The sequence below is a fragment of the Phallusia mammillata genome, chromosome 6 (genome assembly GCF_965637545.1).
Source record: "Phallusia mammillata chromosome 6, kaPhaMamm4.hap1.1, whole genome shotgun sequence".
Lineage (NCBI taxonomy): Eukaryota > Metazoa > Chordata > Ascidiacea > Phlebobranchia > Ascidiidae > Phallusia > Phallusia mammillata.
This window is the reverse complement of record NC_137257.1, coordinates 1,071,948-1,087,158: the sequence shown is the minus strand read 5'-3', so window position 1 is coordinate 1,087,158 and position 15,211 is coordinate 1,071,948. Positions and strand designations below refer to the sequence as shown.

The 15,211-nt window shown below is 36.9% G+C and overlaps 1 protein-coding gene across 1 annotated transcript in view; it reads right to left on the bottom strand.

Moving 5' to 3' along the window:
• The window catches only part of LOC145232978 (phosphatidylglycerophosphatase and protein-tyrosine phosphatase 1-like), a 103,109-nt gene that overhangs the window by 66,773 nt on the left and 21,125 nt on the right, over positions 1 to 15,211 (bottom strand). The window lies entirely within an intron of this gene.

Here is a 15,211-nt window from a genome sequence, read left to right as displayed (position 1 = left end):
TATTTATTTACTTAAGCTTCGTGCTTTGCTGGGACCTAAGTTGACCAAATCCAGCCTCAATGATCCGCGATGTTCTTTTAATCTGTCGACAATAGCGTTCCCGCGTGCGTTATGATACCGATATTAGGCGAACGCGTTTATATGAGGCCACGATGGATGTGCGTCAATTCGTATTGTGTCGCCATAGAACGTAGAAACCACAAAATACAAACGTCGCGATGTTATTACCCCACGCTCGTGCGTTCGTCGTTATTTACGAACCTGACACTTCTCGCGGCTCAATGCATTTTGCGCATCTACTATAAACAAACGCCCGATTCTTCCAAAGAAGAACTCTTCAATTGATTTTCTCCTTTGAAGTTTTTAACTCAAGTTTCGAAATATACACAAAATCGGGTAAAAATGTTTTCTTGTTAGAGTAGACTTGGGAACTTATTAAAATCATCAATTTTACTATGTTGCATTACAAGACTAGAATTACAGACAAGAATTGCATGCAATGGTCCTTGCAAGGTCTTTTTACACTAGTTTTACTCTGTAACTACATTTAAACCCTTTACGAAAGTGAATTTTTATTATCCTTTTTGCCTGTTTATCAAAAACTTTTGCCTTAGAGTTCAAAGTCAATGTCCAGTGAGTCGGAGCCAATGAGTCTTGTTTCTTGGAAACTAAAGTCAAATCTATCGTCGAGCTTAATCTTCAAGAGCAACCCTAACTCGTTCCAGTTATTGCATCAATCTTCTCAACACGTTATCCTCTCATAAACCATCTTTTTTCTTCACCGGCAATTCTACTTAACTAATATGCGACGTTTTGACGCCCCTATTCCAGATGTCTTCATCAGAGTCATGACACACTACAATTATTTTGATTTTGTCACCAGCGAAACCGTATTTTTTCCAAGTAATAACCTTGGCTTGCAAGTCACCGCCACATAAACTTACAACCACCTTGCACAGCTCTTACAGCTTTCAGTGAAAGGTAATGACACACTATCCAACACAATCGTGAAAAATGATGAACTTGCTTTCAAGTCACCACCAAATAACTCTGGAACAACCCTGTACAGCTCTCACAGCAGGCGAAAAACTGGCCAAGTGAACCGACAACCGAAAATAGAGTTTAGCTTGAAATTTAAATCAAGCGTCCCCGAATACATTAATCAAGGGACGCCTCATGAACCCGGCGACCTTTCAAACCCGTTTCTCTTTTTTTCTGAGCATCAAAAACATTTGACCTTCACCTTGGCGTTGACGCGTGGGGAAAACTTTGACGGTGCGTAAAAGGAGCATCTGTTTCAACGATTTCAGTGCAGTAATTTATTTCCACGATTTAGAGTCATTATTAAAGTGGTCATCAACCTTTTTATCATCGTTACCAATGAAAACAACGTGATGAATATCATTAGGCCTCCCATCAAAAAACTTAAAATTATCAACTATGACATCACAGAAGAATGACGTCACGAAACTAACCCTGAAAAAACCTGAGGCAAATAGCCACAGGTTAAGAATCACAAAACAAACTGTCCTGAACCAAGATATACAATCGAAGAAATCAAATCTTGTTTCTTGAGCGCCAAACCACTGGTATATTCGGCAAATTGGTTACTTAGGATGTTGCTTCAGACTTTACCAATACTCTTCTCAAGGCAATAACTCCATTTTTTATTATTTACTTTTACAAATGTGATATAATGTTTGAGTAGGAATTCGTGCATCACAAGTGTTTTAATTATCCAACCAAGTGCGTTTGCAAATACTTCGATACTTCGAGCCGTCCTGTCCGCTGTCAATCAACTGCAACCAATTAAAATCCGTTAATAATTAAACCGACCACCAACGGCAAATTGTAATCACTAGTTGGTATATAAAGCTGGCATTTATCTGTATGAAAGATCTGAGGTTGAAGCAACCAGATCCCATGCATTTCGGTCGCACAAGATGGGTCTACACGTCGTCACAGCGTCAACAAGCTCCACCTGAGCAAACATCGGAGCTGCTCGGCATTTTCCGCCGGACAAAGGCTCACTTTTATCGGCGTTGCGCATTTTGCAAATGACAGGGTTCCGACAAACTGATATGAGACACTGGGAGTGAAGCTGCGGTTTAATTGGTTGGTGATGAAGCCGACTTCGGTTCTGACATTTCGTGATGGTGATTTGGATCTTTGTGTTTTACAAACCACACACCCTTAAATGAACTTTTAAATTAATATTCAATATTTTACTGTCATATATACCACAAAATGGCTGCATCAATCTGTTTAAATACGATTTCTGAGATTGATACAGCCTATACTGACTTTTTTAAACCATTTTTTTTTTGATTTTTTTTTAATGTAAACAAATTTTAAAAATACAAATGAAGATACAGCGAAGAAGGTCTAAAATGTATTTATGGTATCTTACATTCTAAGCCATTATACTCAATCGTCGACAATGGCATGCCTAACTTTGTTAATTTTTCGTCTTGATAACAACGTGGTTGCCTTTATGATATCGTTACCAGAAATTGTATCAGATTATTTTTGTCACTAATTTTTACAAAATAGTTTACAATTTGAAACAGCACAAACTTGAGCAGCAACATTTTTTCGTTTAAAATTACAAATAATTTTTCTGATGTTCAGACTAACTGACTTCGACTAATAAAATACTTTTTTAAACATGCCATAACTTTAGTAGAGTAAAACACTTCGACAACGCCTTGCATCGAGGACAATTAAACTTTGAGAGTCTAGATCAGTGGTTCTCAACCTTTTCTCTTTCGTGGCCCACTTTCATTGCAAAAAAATTCTGTGGCCCAGTAAATTTTTGAGATAGAAAGAAATCAACTATAAAATAGGTTCAGAACAAAAAACAAAACAAAAACATTCCTTCTCAATTCCTCCCCAAGCCATTATTCTTGTAAAATTGTGTGTAGTGACACAAATGAAAGTAAATTCTTTAAAAAAACTTTCTATTTGGTTGGTCTGTGGCCCAATCAAAATGCTTCCATGGCCCACTGGTTGAGAACCACTGGTCGAGATCAAATCAAAAAGAGTGTGTGTCAACTATTAGTGGGCCTAGGAACGAACCAAAACACCAAATCAAAACGAAAATAAGGAATTTGATTGGTTTAACTCTAACCAAACGAGTCTGACATATTGATAGTTACATATTTTTTCTATTTGGGTGTAACAATTCATTTACGTTTGGTTTCTCGCATACAAATGACAAAGGTTTGTTCATTTATTTTGAAATTACCTTTGAATTAGTTGGTGGTCAGGTCACAGTTTTAAAAAACTTGCAAAATTAAATAGAATCGTGTAGGTTATGTCACAAAAGAAGTACGATCGCATTTCTCAAACGAAACAACTTTATTAGGCGATTCCAATTCAATCCCATTACAATTTGAAAATGTATTTTCAAAAAAACAATATTCCTTTAATTGTTCATTTTGCAAACAGTAACTGAAAACGTTTGTCGACAGCATTGTAACAAAAATGGAATAGCCTATCCAACTACCATTTCTTATGTTTTGATGCAACTTTCTATGAAACCAGCAGGTTTGGATTAGTATATCTCAACACTTACCAAAGTACCAAATCTTTTTACATACCGTAGTCGACTAGTGATTCCTCGTTTTTCTTTGTCAATTCCCTTTGATGTAACCAACCAGCTTTTGCAACCCCTTTTGTATTTCTACTTTTTGTATTTAAAGAAGCAACTATTATTGCCTAACCCAGTGGTTCTTAACAAGGGCCCATGTCCCCCTCCTAGAGTGACCACAAGCTGTATTTCCGGGGTGCTGGTTCCTGTTTTAAAGCATGCAGAGCCTATTCCACTTAAGATATCCAGAATTATTTTTAGTGCAATACCAACAACTTTTACATAAATATTTTATTTTAATTATAGGCCCTAATTTATTTAAAAATTTTACTGTTCGCCTATTTTTAGCAAAAACACGGTTCCTGATAGATCATGGACTTCTCCTAAGGCACTATTTGCAAAACTCTTGGCCGTGGTCCAGCACTGGGCAATGAAAACATTTTGAGTGAGCCACAGAGCCATTTAAAATCGTTGTAGTTGTATGAAAAAAGTTATTACAGTGGCTTGTGACCTTACAATTGTAATATTTTCAAAACGTATATTCAAAAGCAACATGTGAAGAGCAATAAACCGATTTTACATGAATATTTGCGCTACGGACGAAAAAGTTTGGAAACCACTGTTTTAAGGAAACGTGCACCCCTGGCTAAGATCTCTGTTACTAAAAAGTGACTTACTGTTTGACTAAACAGGTGCAGCAGTAAATTCAGTCTCCACATAACCTTGCTTTATAACTGTGCCATCTGTATCAAATAAAACCAAAATAAAAATGGCGTTCAACGTCAACTTTTTCCCGTTTCAGTTTTGAAGGTAAACTAGAAAAAAATGATCTATGACAAAACTGGAAATCTCTTAAACAACTACTGCTGACTTCATAAATGCCGACAGAGAATTAAGGTCTAAAAGTTAGATTCGAATAAACAAAAACAAAAAAACTGTCAAGATGTTTTAATGACTTAGAAAATACAAAAAGACTGCAGAATCAAATAGATTGATCCATTTTGCAAAATTTACCATTTAAACCACGAAAAGCATTCAAATTCATCCAAACTCTGTCAAACAAACTTGAAAACCAATTGTCTCAAAAACACCACTAAGTTACAGGACCAACTTTGTTAATTTGACCTTAAACCTAAATAACTCTACCACAGGCATGAATTACCGACACCAAATTTACTTCATTTCTGAGAAAACAAAGTTATGATGATATTAACACAGGTGTATGGACTTGACATTTTTGTTTTGTTGCTGCTGAGTCGAATTTAAACTCAACTTTTTAAAAAAAAGAACAATAACACTAATTGGCTTCCTTTTTATTGCTTACTTTCCTTACAACTATATTCACATTATTGATGCACATCATAATTTTTTTCGTAACAAAACAAAAACTGTTACATCCAGCTGATACAGTCCGCTCCACTGCCTAGCCAAGAACAAAATGTCTGACATTGAACCAGCCTCCTCCTGTCGTTTCAAGTTACAGAGAAAGGCTTCTTTGTGGTGCTTAGTGCGGGCTTCCAACCCCAGCTATTATAACAACGAGCCTTTGTATCCCAGCTTAGGCCATTAAATAGGTTTTCATGTTTGCGGTCAAAGACGTTTTGTAAAGTTGAATTAGCAGGTGAAATGTTTAAAGCATGGCAAGTACGATGTTAGAGAAAAAAAGCTTGTTCTTGGTATGAGGCCGGAAAAACTTTTTATGAAACACTTTTCAACTTTTGCTGCAGACCGTTGTTGTGTTTCGTGTTTTTAAAATCGCTTTACTCATGCTTTTTTCGAAATATCAAATCGAACAAAAAAAAAAAAACGTCAGTTATGGCGGTTCTACCCCTAAGTTTGTTTCGTCTTTTTCTCGAGTTTTGCTGCCGTATTCTTGAAGTAACAGAAAGCTTCTTTAGTAACACTGGACACGGACTTAAAAAAGTAGATAGTTCAAATACAAAACTGCCAAAACATCGAAGTTTTGTAAAGTTTTAATGCAAACTCTCTTGTAGTTTTGTTTTTGAAACAAAAGAATCCAATAAAGGCTGAAAAATAACCAGAAAGATCCATATTCGACTCAAATACTTGAGAAAATTGAGTCAAATCTTTTCCTTGATGGCGACACGCATACGCCGGGTTTTGATTGTTCAGCGTAACAACGTTTTCGTAAACTGTCGGTTCTTATCGTTTGAAGACATCACAATGACACTAGTGCTGTCACAGGTGGTCATTGTGTTTGCCTTGTGACATCACAAACTGACGGAAGTTTGCCCAAGCGCTCTATGGCTAATAGTTAACACAAACCTTTACTGCTTTGCCAGCTGGACACAGAAAAATACTTCGCATATTAAAATACCGATGTCTTTTCTTGACTATATTCTACAATGCGAGACTTTAACGATAAAAAAGGAAGATTTTTCGTTAAAATAACGCCCATCTACATTTTTTTATCAAACATCTTTTGGTCGTTGAGGTTTATATCAATTGGCAAAGCCTAAGAAACATAAATTTCACGATTTCACTTTGTCCTGTTCTTTCCAGCAATTATTTCTTCAACAGCTAGTTGAAGTTTATTGTTGTTGCCATTTCTTCGGTTTCAAATGGGCTTACTTCACATTACAAGCTATAATCTCCTGAATATAAATCTCTCTGGACTTGTAGGTTAAATTTTCTTTGAAGCCAAACGTTGCAAAACTACAACATATCTGCTTGAAAAGAGCAAAAACAAAATGTCCGCCAACTTTTCAACCGTATACCAAATCCAAGTTTACAAAAAGTTTTAGCAAAATCCATTTCCAATCTGATTGATCCTACCACACACGAGCAATATCAAGTTCTCCCGGTCTTTAGGGGGTCTTGCTTGGTGCATAAATCACCCTACAACCTAACACTACGCAACACCGGAGTAGACGCGTTAACTCGTAATCCAGCGGCCCTTTGTGGTCTTTGATGGTGGCGCGTTTTGCCGGCGCATGTTTGCCTTTTCAAAACGCCGTGTCCGCTGGACAAACTGGACACAACACCACTCAAGGTGTGACTTCTAAATACCTCAACGCCGCTACCATAACGCACTCCACCGTGTGATGCTTTTGTAAAATAATTCATTTATTAATTCACTTTTGTTTTTTTACAGCGCACATATAAATACGTAACGAATGAATATAAATTGTGGCTTTTACCCCAATTAAATCATAAGTTGTGTTACTACAATTTTTTTGTTTGTCAAGCTGCGAATATACTGACATTTTTTCTTTGAACGCTTACCAATCATTACCTCAATAAAAACAGCTTTTGAATGAACATTGTACCACGAGGATTTTAGTTTTTCAACAATGGGAAAATACAGACAAACGTTTCTTTGGTTTCTACCCTTACACAATCATATCCTCAACAAAACAACGTATTAAACCACATTAATTAGTCTCATTATCAATACCTTATAGTTTAAGAAATGATTTGCACTTTACAAAAGAATTCCTGATCATGTTTTGACCAGGTTTGATTACTGATTATGTTCTTTGGACAACCGCTTCATCTCATTGTTAAATCGCTTTTATAGGGAACAAGTTTTGTTTTTAGCATTTCAGATTTGCTTTTCAACAATGGAGTATCATTTAACCGGGCTTGAATGCAAAATGAGAACAAACTTAAATCTATTTTTGACTCCCCGACTTTTCAACGCTTACCCAACGCCCATCGGTGCGACGTCGTTTCTTTCATCTCCAACGCATAACCGACCACCCCCTGCGTCAATTACGAACTTACCAAAAAAAATCGCGAACAAAACCGCTATTTCCGCGATCCCAGCTCAACTCGCGTGGCTAGTGATGACTTGGACTGCGTGACATTTTAATGTGGCATCGAGGCGAGGTTACCAGTAGGCACGCGGCATGCTATTTACAAATTGATTTAGACTCCTTACTCGGGTCGCTTTTAAGCCGGTCCCAGGTAGCTGAGTGGCGCTTTGATATTCTAGGGGCGCAACCTTGGACGGCGTAGCGCGTAACTTTCAGGCCCTTTCACGCCAGAGAGAATATGTCTGAGTGTCACTCAGCTCTGAGCAAACACCGAGGCAGAGATGAATGGAAACGGTCTCTTAACGAGCTGCAATAAAGAACCGTTGCCTTATTCGCTCTTTGTTTAACCGACCACTGTATTGCCTGACGGCCGTGGGTGGATTTGAACGCTTGCTTTCGGCGCTACCTTCATTGCAAGGGTTTAAGGCCTCCAAAGTTGACCCAGTGGCGGAATTGGCTTCCTGGCCGAACCCTATAACGACTAAACCTAGTTCTATTGTATGTTTCGCCGTCGCAAGATATTTGCACTACTGGCTATTGTTGCGCGTTAATTAAACGACATTTCGGCGGTTACAAATTCCCTCTGCGGTTGCAATTTAAATTTGTTTTGGCGCACGGTTCATGTGTTGATTTCTTGTCGATTGGGTATCGCAAATGTTTTGCTTCTACATATTTAATTTGCTCTGGTTTGTCGTGACTTGGACTTTTATAATAAGGATCGGTTTATTTGATTTGTTTCTGTTAAAGCCTTTGTAAACAATGGAGCCCATAAGAGTGTTTCTGTTTCTTTCACTGTTTCCTCCAAGCGTACTTATGATTTTCGGAGAAAAATTTCGGGGCGCTATCTATTTGAAAGTGGAAAAAATCACCAGGAAATTAAATGATCATGAAAGTAACTCTAGTCCATGGTCTAAAAATCTTATTATTATCTGGTGGTATTATTAACAAACGGCTAACTCGGAATTTTCTGCTAAAACGTGAACGACTAAACAATTTTGATGGAAAAGTTTGTGTTGAAAACCGATTCAGTGCGGAATACAACTTAACTTATCCTTAAGTTGAGTATATTTTGCTTACTCAGTAAACATACACTTAAGACATTGCTAGAAATAAACAAGTTTAACCTGGACGTTATTTTACTTTATCCCTTATAATTTGCCTACCTACCACACATTTTAGACGACGAAATCATGTTAAGACAGCGGTACCCAACCTTTCTGGTGCCGTGACCCCTTGATAACATTTGCCAGGTTGCGGTGACCCCAAGGATAAAATTAGTAGGCTATATATAAAAACTGAATATATTTTTTCTCTACGATGAAGTGGTCCATGGGTTTATTTTATTGAGACTAGTGATTCGTGGCTTAAAACGAGTTGAGGACAACATCCTTAGGCGAGCCAAGGCAAATTTTCTGGTGACCCTAGTTGGCACGTAACTAGAATAAACAAACAAATTGCAATACAAGTTACTGAAAAATGTCTATGTATAATGTGCAGTAATGGACCTCTGCTACACCTTATTTAGATTACCGAAGATTTCGTAAGGCAGCCCTTACCAATCCGCGGTGTGTTTGATGCCACTGAAACGATCAGTTACCATTGTGAGTGCAATAATGAGCTGTTTAACATGGGATTAGGGATACGGGGCGTCTGTTTGAAGGCCTGACCACCACAATACGGCGTAATGCTGTAATGAAATAAACCGCAGAGTTTGAGATTCCCCATTTCCGTGTTACTCACTGTATGCAAGTTGCAATCACGGCTGCCTTTACATCGTAGGTTTGTATTTACAAAATTGAATATTGCGAGGAAAGTTTAAGGAAGTTAAAACCAATATTTTTGATTTATTTTGCGAGATCGCCGAACTTAGCATGTAAATCGTGGACATTTTGTGGCGAAATTTTAATCAAATTCAATCTTTATTTCAACCCCCAAGCAACAACCTAACGTTTTTAACTGCAACAAAAATGATATTAGTGCACAAGCTCTTATAACGTTAACAGTTCAAAGATGATGAATTTAAAAACGTTAAACGAAAACAGCAAACTTAATACACCACTGGCAAGCTGACCAACAAAAAGTAACATCGTATTTGCGTAAATAACATTTCCGCAAAGTCATGCCAGAACTTGTTTAATAAATAAACACAGAATTTCTAAATTGGTTTGCTAGAGTTTTTTCTTACATCATCTGGTTTTGGGTACTTTTTTAGTGTTCACGTTCTTACTATTATAATATCTTCGTTTTAGCTTTACGAAAGATACCTATATATTACTTGTGTAAAGAGTACTGTAAGAACTAAATCCACCGGCGGACGCTTTTGGTCTGCTGGAGTTTGCAGTTTCGTTATTATATGCGATCAATGTCTCTATCTTTAAGAGAGACTCTAATAACTTGTGTTCATATAATTTATCCTAAACACATGCACATACGTTTTTTCTGTGCTTACTTTCTTACAATTCTATGATTTTCGTGTCTTTGTCTAAAGATACCTATTCCTATGTAAATAATATATGTATATATTAGCAAATTTAAACGGTGGACCACTTCGGATCTGCTAAAGTTTCAATTTTCTTATCATATGCGACCAGTGTCTTTACTATTATGAGATTTTTTACTAACTTGTGTTAATATAACATATCCTTAATATATTCATGCCTAACAAGATCTCACAACTCTGCCACTTCAATGTTGTGCAACTTGTATTTATGCAAGGCATATCTCGCTCACCTTGTGCCATATTCCCAAAATGTGTGGCCGCAAGAACCACTCCCGTTCCAACCTCTCCTAGCACATCTGCTTGCCTCGCTAGTGAACAAACATCTTTCCCAGTTTTCAATGCGCCCAGCCCGGCCAAAGTCGCTGGAAAGCTGTTGATGTTTGCTCAACTATGCTCTGCCCGATTCGCCGCTTTTCATAAATGCTTGGGTTGGTCGAACCGCCGCTTGTTTTTGCCCAGTACCGATTGATCTTTAATCGATTGCAGGCCTGACTTGTTTTAGTTAAGGCGTTAACGGCACAGATTGGAAGTTAATCCTATTCAATGCTTGTGTATTTTGTGGTTTGACACCTTTGTATTGTTTCTATATTTTTTAATTTGGGTTTGGTTACAAACGAACGGGCACGCAAGTAAAAATAATGCCACCACTCCTAGTACCAATTTTAGTTTACAAAAAGCATTCACGGGTTAGTTACGGTAATTCTAATTTCTAAAAAGGTTTAACAGTAAAATTTCTCTTCAAATAGAAAATCTTACAGCGCTATTCCAAAAACCAGGCAGTGCTTTTAATACTCCGCTTGTCTTCCAGTCGATCAAAAACGAATTAAATGCCAGTTAAATAGGCGAGTAAATTCGATTAGGAATATACTATTTAGTTCAAAAAATCACGGAAAAATTTGCAGCAGGTAATAATCATTGACGTCAAAATTGCAATAAAATCTAACAAAGTTTTCGAAATCTAACAAATAGAAAATAACAGAATAACAAAATAGGCCCATAATAACGATTCATAAAATCTTGGCGTATAGTTAATTCATAACCATTACCTTTAGCAGGTCTATAAATACAAGCGATTATTCTTTGTTGCGATCGTGCAAATCAACAATGAATTTTTACTTTATGTCACGATGCAAACTGTTGTCTAAGAATTTTTGTCTTTTGTAATTAAAAATAGGTTCAACTTTTAATTATGTCATCGGTCCAATGTATTTTGAAAGTATAGCAAATGTTTTAAAAGCTTACTAGTGTCTAAACCAAGTATGAAATCGACCTGTTTGTAAGACTTCGATTGCTTTGACTCATTATTTGGCGAAATTTCAAAATGGCTGCCGTTTAGCATTTCTTTTGTTCGCGATATATATAATACATCTTAGGTGCCGTTGATAATGTTTAACATATAAAACGCGGTTTTTAGACGCTTTTTCCGTTTAACAGTTGAAAGTAGGAGTTTGTCAAAATTGATTGGTTCAACGTATTTACAACTGATGTTTTTGGAAGTTAAACAAAATTTCCCTATTGCGCTGTTTTTTATAATTCAAACCAAATCCAAAATTTTTTCAAAAGCATTTTTAGTGTGATGTATGAATCTATTTTTCATTTATTCTAATTTTTGAGGGATAATGAAATTGTAACTTCGTGACAATCTCCAATATTTCTTACAAGAGAGAAATGTTTTTGTTCCAGAACAAATTATAGGAACTCGGCAAAAATCGTTTAGTTGCAAATTTTGATGCGCAAACAATTTAATATTTTGTACATGGTTTTGTAAATATGCCTTAAATCAGTGAGTTTTGAAATTTAATTTTTAAACTAGCACTCGAATTGTCCAATTTTCGTGTGGACAAATTATATTTAGTCCTTTTTGTATTTTTTAATAAACCTATATTGGACTGAAACTGTAATTTCGTGTATAGATTTTGCATTAATTGTAACATCATTTAAAAATATTGCGGCCAAAATTTTTCGTATGATGGCAAAAAAAATGTTAAAATTGTTTCTACCAAAAAAGGAATATTTTACTTAGCTTTGTCAACCACACCATGTCGCAAGTGGGAAAAATTCCAACTGCTTTTGTGGCATCTCATGTGCTGAATGCAACCGCTCGATGTTTGCGCAAATCCCGACGTGTTATCTTAACTGAGCGTTGGCCTGTTTGAACACCTGAAATCGCGCAGCTAGTTTGCCAAACTACTTAGACTCGGCTCGGAGATCTCGTCCTCCAGGTGCTGCCCACGATAAGCCCAGCTCCCCGATAAGCCTCCGTTTCTGCTGCTACTGCTACCGACAGTTAGATGACATTCCAATAATAGTGAAAGAGTCGGGGTCATAATATGTATACGTCTCAACTTTGCGCAGCTATTCCAGCTTCTCAAACTCGTATTAATATAAGACATAACATTCTCACCAATGAAAATAGTGAAAATAAAATAAATAAATATAGTGAAAGAGTCGTGATCATACCTAATATGATATCAATAACATCTCAACGTTGCGCAGCTATTTCCGGGTGGTTTAGCGCATTTGTGCTGCAACGATTTGTTTCATTTGCCGAAATAAACTCAATTTGAACTCAAGTCAATATTAGCAATCGCATTTTTCTCGGCGAAGTAAACTCAAATCAATAAGAGTTATAACATTCTTTGTCTTGTATTTTAAATGTTGTATCTTGGTGACATAACCGAAAACCTTTAACTATCCAACTCTAACTATTTTTACTAAGCGAACTCAATTGGTTTGAAAAAATATTTTATATCACAAACGTATTCACAAAACGTCAGCATTTACGTATAACTGCGAGAATTTGACCAAAATTCTGTTCGATTTTGGCAAGAAGTTTAAAAGTTACACTTTTGAAAACCTACCTGATACGCATAACCTCACGAATCCTTCTTTTTGAGGCAGCATTTTGACAACCAATAAACCTTGTTCATCGTGACACCATGAGCTTTGGTTACGGTCAAATCCAACACACAAATGAAATCGACACCAAATACAACAAACAATTCTCAAACAAATCACAAAACCAAGCTCAAAATCCTCAAATAAGCTGAACTACCTTAAACTAGAAATCCAGAGCCAAAGCGAAACTCACACCACAACGACGACTGTGTAGCGCAGAAACTTGATTCGCAGTTTTGCGTGAATGTCACGTTTCTCTCATTGTGATTTTTACCTCGAAGGGACCCACAGCACGCTTCCTAATCCCCGTGCAATAAACTCTCTCGGCCTTCTTACCTCGTTCACATTTACCCTTAACATCTCACACGTGAAAATTGGTTTTTGATTTCCTCAATTGTTTGTTGTCGTTTTGGGATGTTTCCATGTAGCGGTGGCATGGAGGATTAACTCTGACTCCAACAACTTGCCATCGGTGCCGCAAGCTAAAATGGCGACTCTATCTAACTGCGCTTGTTAACTTTAAGCAGCTTGATCTATTCTACTGCTTAGGTTCTATGAAGTGTAAACGTTGCTATATTGTCCTTTGAGACTATTCTTTGATGAAATGTGGTATTTTTTGTGCATTTTTGCTTGTATGCTCGCAATATTTCATTCATTGCTCTGAAGATGCCCTACCGTTTTGGTGGGAGAAAGGTCAGCAAAATTACAAGTTCTTGAGAACAACTTGATTGACAATTTTTTTAAGTGTGGTATTTTTGTCTGCCATAAATATGCTTCATGCACTTTGCAGAACCCGTAATGATTGTCAACTGTCTTTTGCAAGTAACAAACAGTTTGTCCAAATACTTGCAACAAGATAATTTAAATTAAATAACTCCAAATGTTCGGTCTATTTTCGAACACAATTTTATTGTATTTTTTGGTCCCGATCCGAGCAAGTTGCTTGCTAGTCGTGACCATACAAATCTAAAAAGGTTTAATCAGGGTTTGGCAAACTGAAATTCAAAATTTAAATACGCCTTAGCGGAATCAGTTGGGTCGATCTAGTAACTGTTTTAAAGGTTCAAATCTATTTGATTATTGACAAATATTTTACACAAAAGATCAAAGTTACCAGAAGCTTCTTGTTGTTCGGGAAAACGCAATTAGGTCGATGTAGAATAGAACATAACTTCGTGTTTCATAATGATTTTGTTTAAAATTGGTTATTACATTAGTAAATTATTTTTCATCGTGTGACAAAAGTAGATCCTTTATGACCCGATTAACAAGATATTTCATACTATGCATAGGTTTAAATAAATCCTTTATACTAAATCGTGGAATTTGCTGTTTTGAAATTTTTGAAAATAACATCGACGCCGACATTTCGACCGCAAGCGTTTGTTGGTAAAACGTTCTACATCACAAATTGTTAAATAAGTAAATAGGCAACGTTGATTTCAAACCATGTTGACTTTAACATTGCACGAATTAAATGCCTAGGTTATTTAAGAATTGTTTAGTCCAATAGTCGGAAACCATTGGCTCCCTACTTGATTTGCCCTCTCAGCCAAAATGGTTCCCGACGCCTGTTTCAGCCAAATAAAAGCGTTATATCCATGCTTGCCATATAATGAACTACTACTGTTGGCATTATTTATCATAGCAACTTGCTTAATTAGTTGGTAATTGTTGAAGGTAATATTAACTTTGTCGAGGGTAATGTTAACACTACAGCAGTGGAAACGAGTACTACTCTTGCAGCAGTTTTTATGATAAAATTGTGCATGTGAAATTTGTCTTTAATATATGCCATTATCCTTATAAAGGCGTCTTGTATGGGACGTCGATTATTTATAATGAAAACTGCTAGAAGAGCAATACTCGTTTATACATTGGTGCCCGGCAGCAATAGCTTGTTTACTACAACAGTAGGATTATATCAAGTGCTTAAACTCACGGCCCCGTGGCAAAACCGCACATAGTTAAGCCGACCGCAAAAGGTTCCTTTATAGTACGGAATGTTGTATATCATCGCCTCATCACGGACGATTTCACATGATAGACGAGAGCTTGGTCTTTTTTGTCGTATTTTTTCTTCTGTAGGTGACGACGTATTGGCACCCCGTTTAATCGAAGCCTGATTACAAAGCCCCATATTACCCCACTTTTCAGCCCCACCGCACACGAAGGGGGCCTGGGTTCGGTGTCGACAAACGTTCGAAAACAATACGCCGTCTTAACGCCCCCAAAAGAGCTGGAACTCGGAAAAGTGCAACCTCTGATGTGTTGCTGAATGTTATGCACACGACCAATCATAGGCTTTCACATTTGGTTGTTTTTTTCGCAATGGGAGGTTAACACTAAGTTAAGTTACGCATAAGCCCGAAGCTGATAAACTTAGCCACCATGTTGGAATTAAACTCCGTATTCTTGCTGTGTTTTTTAAGCCAAAATGTA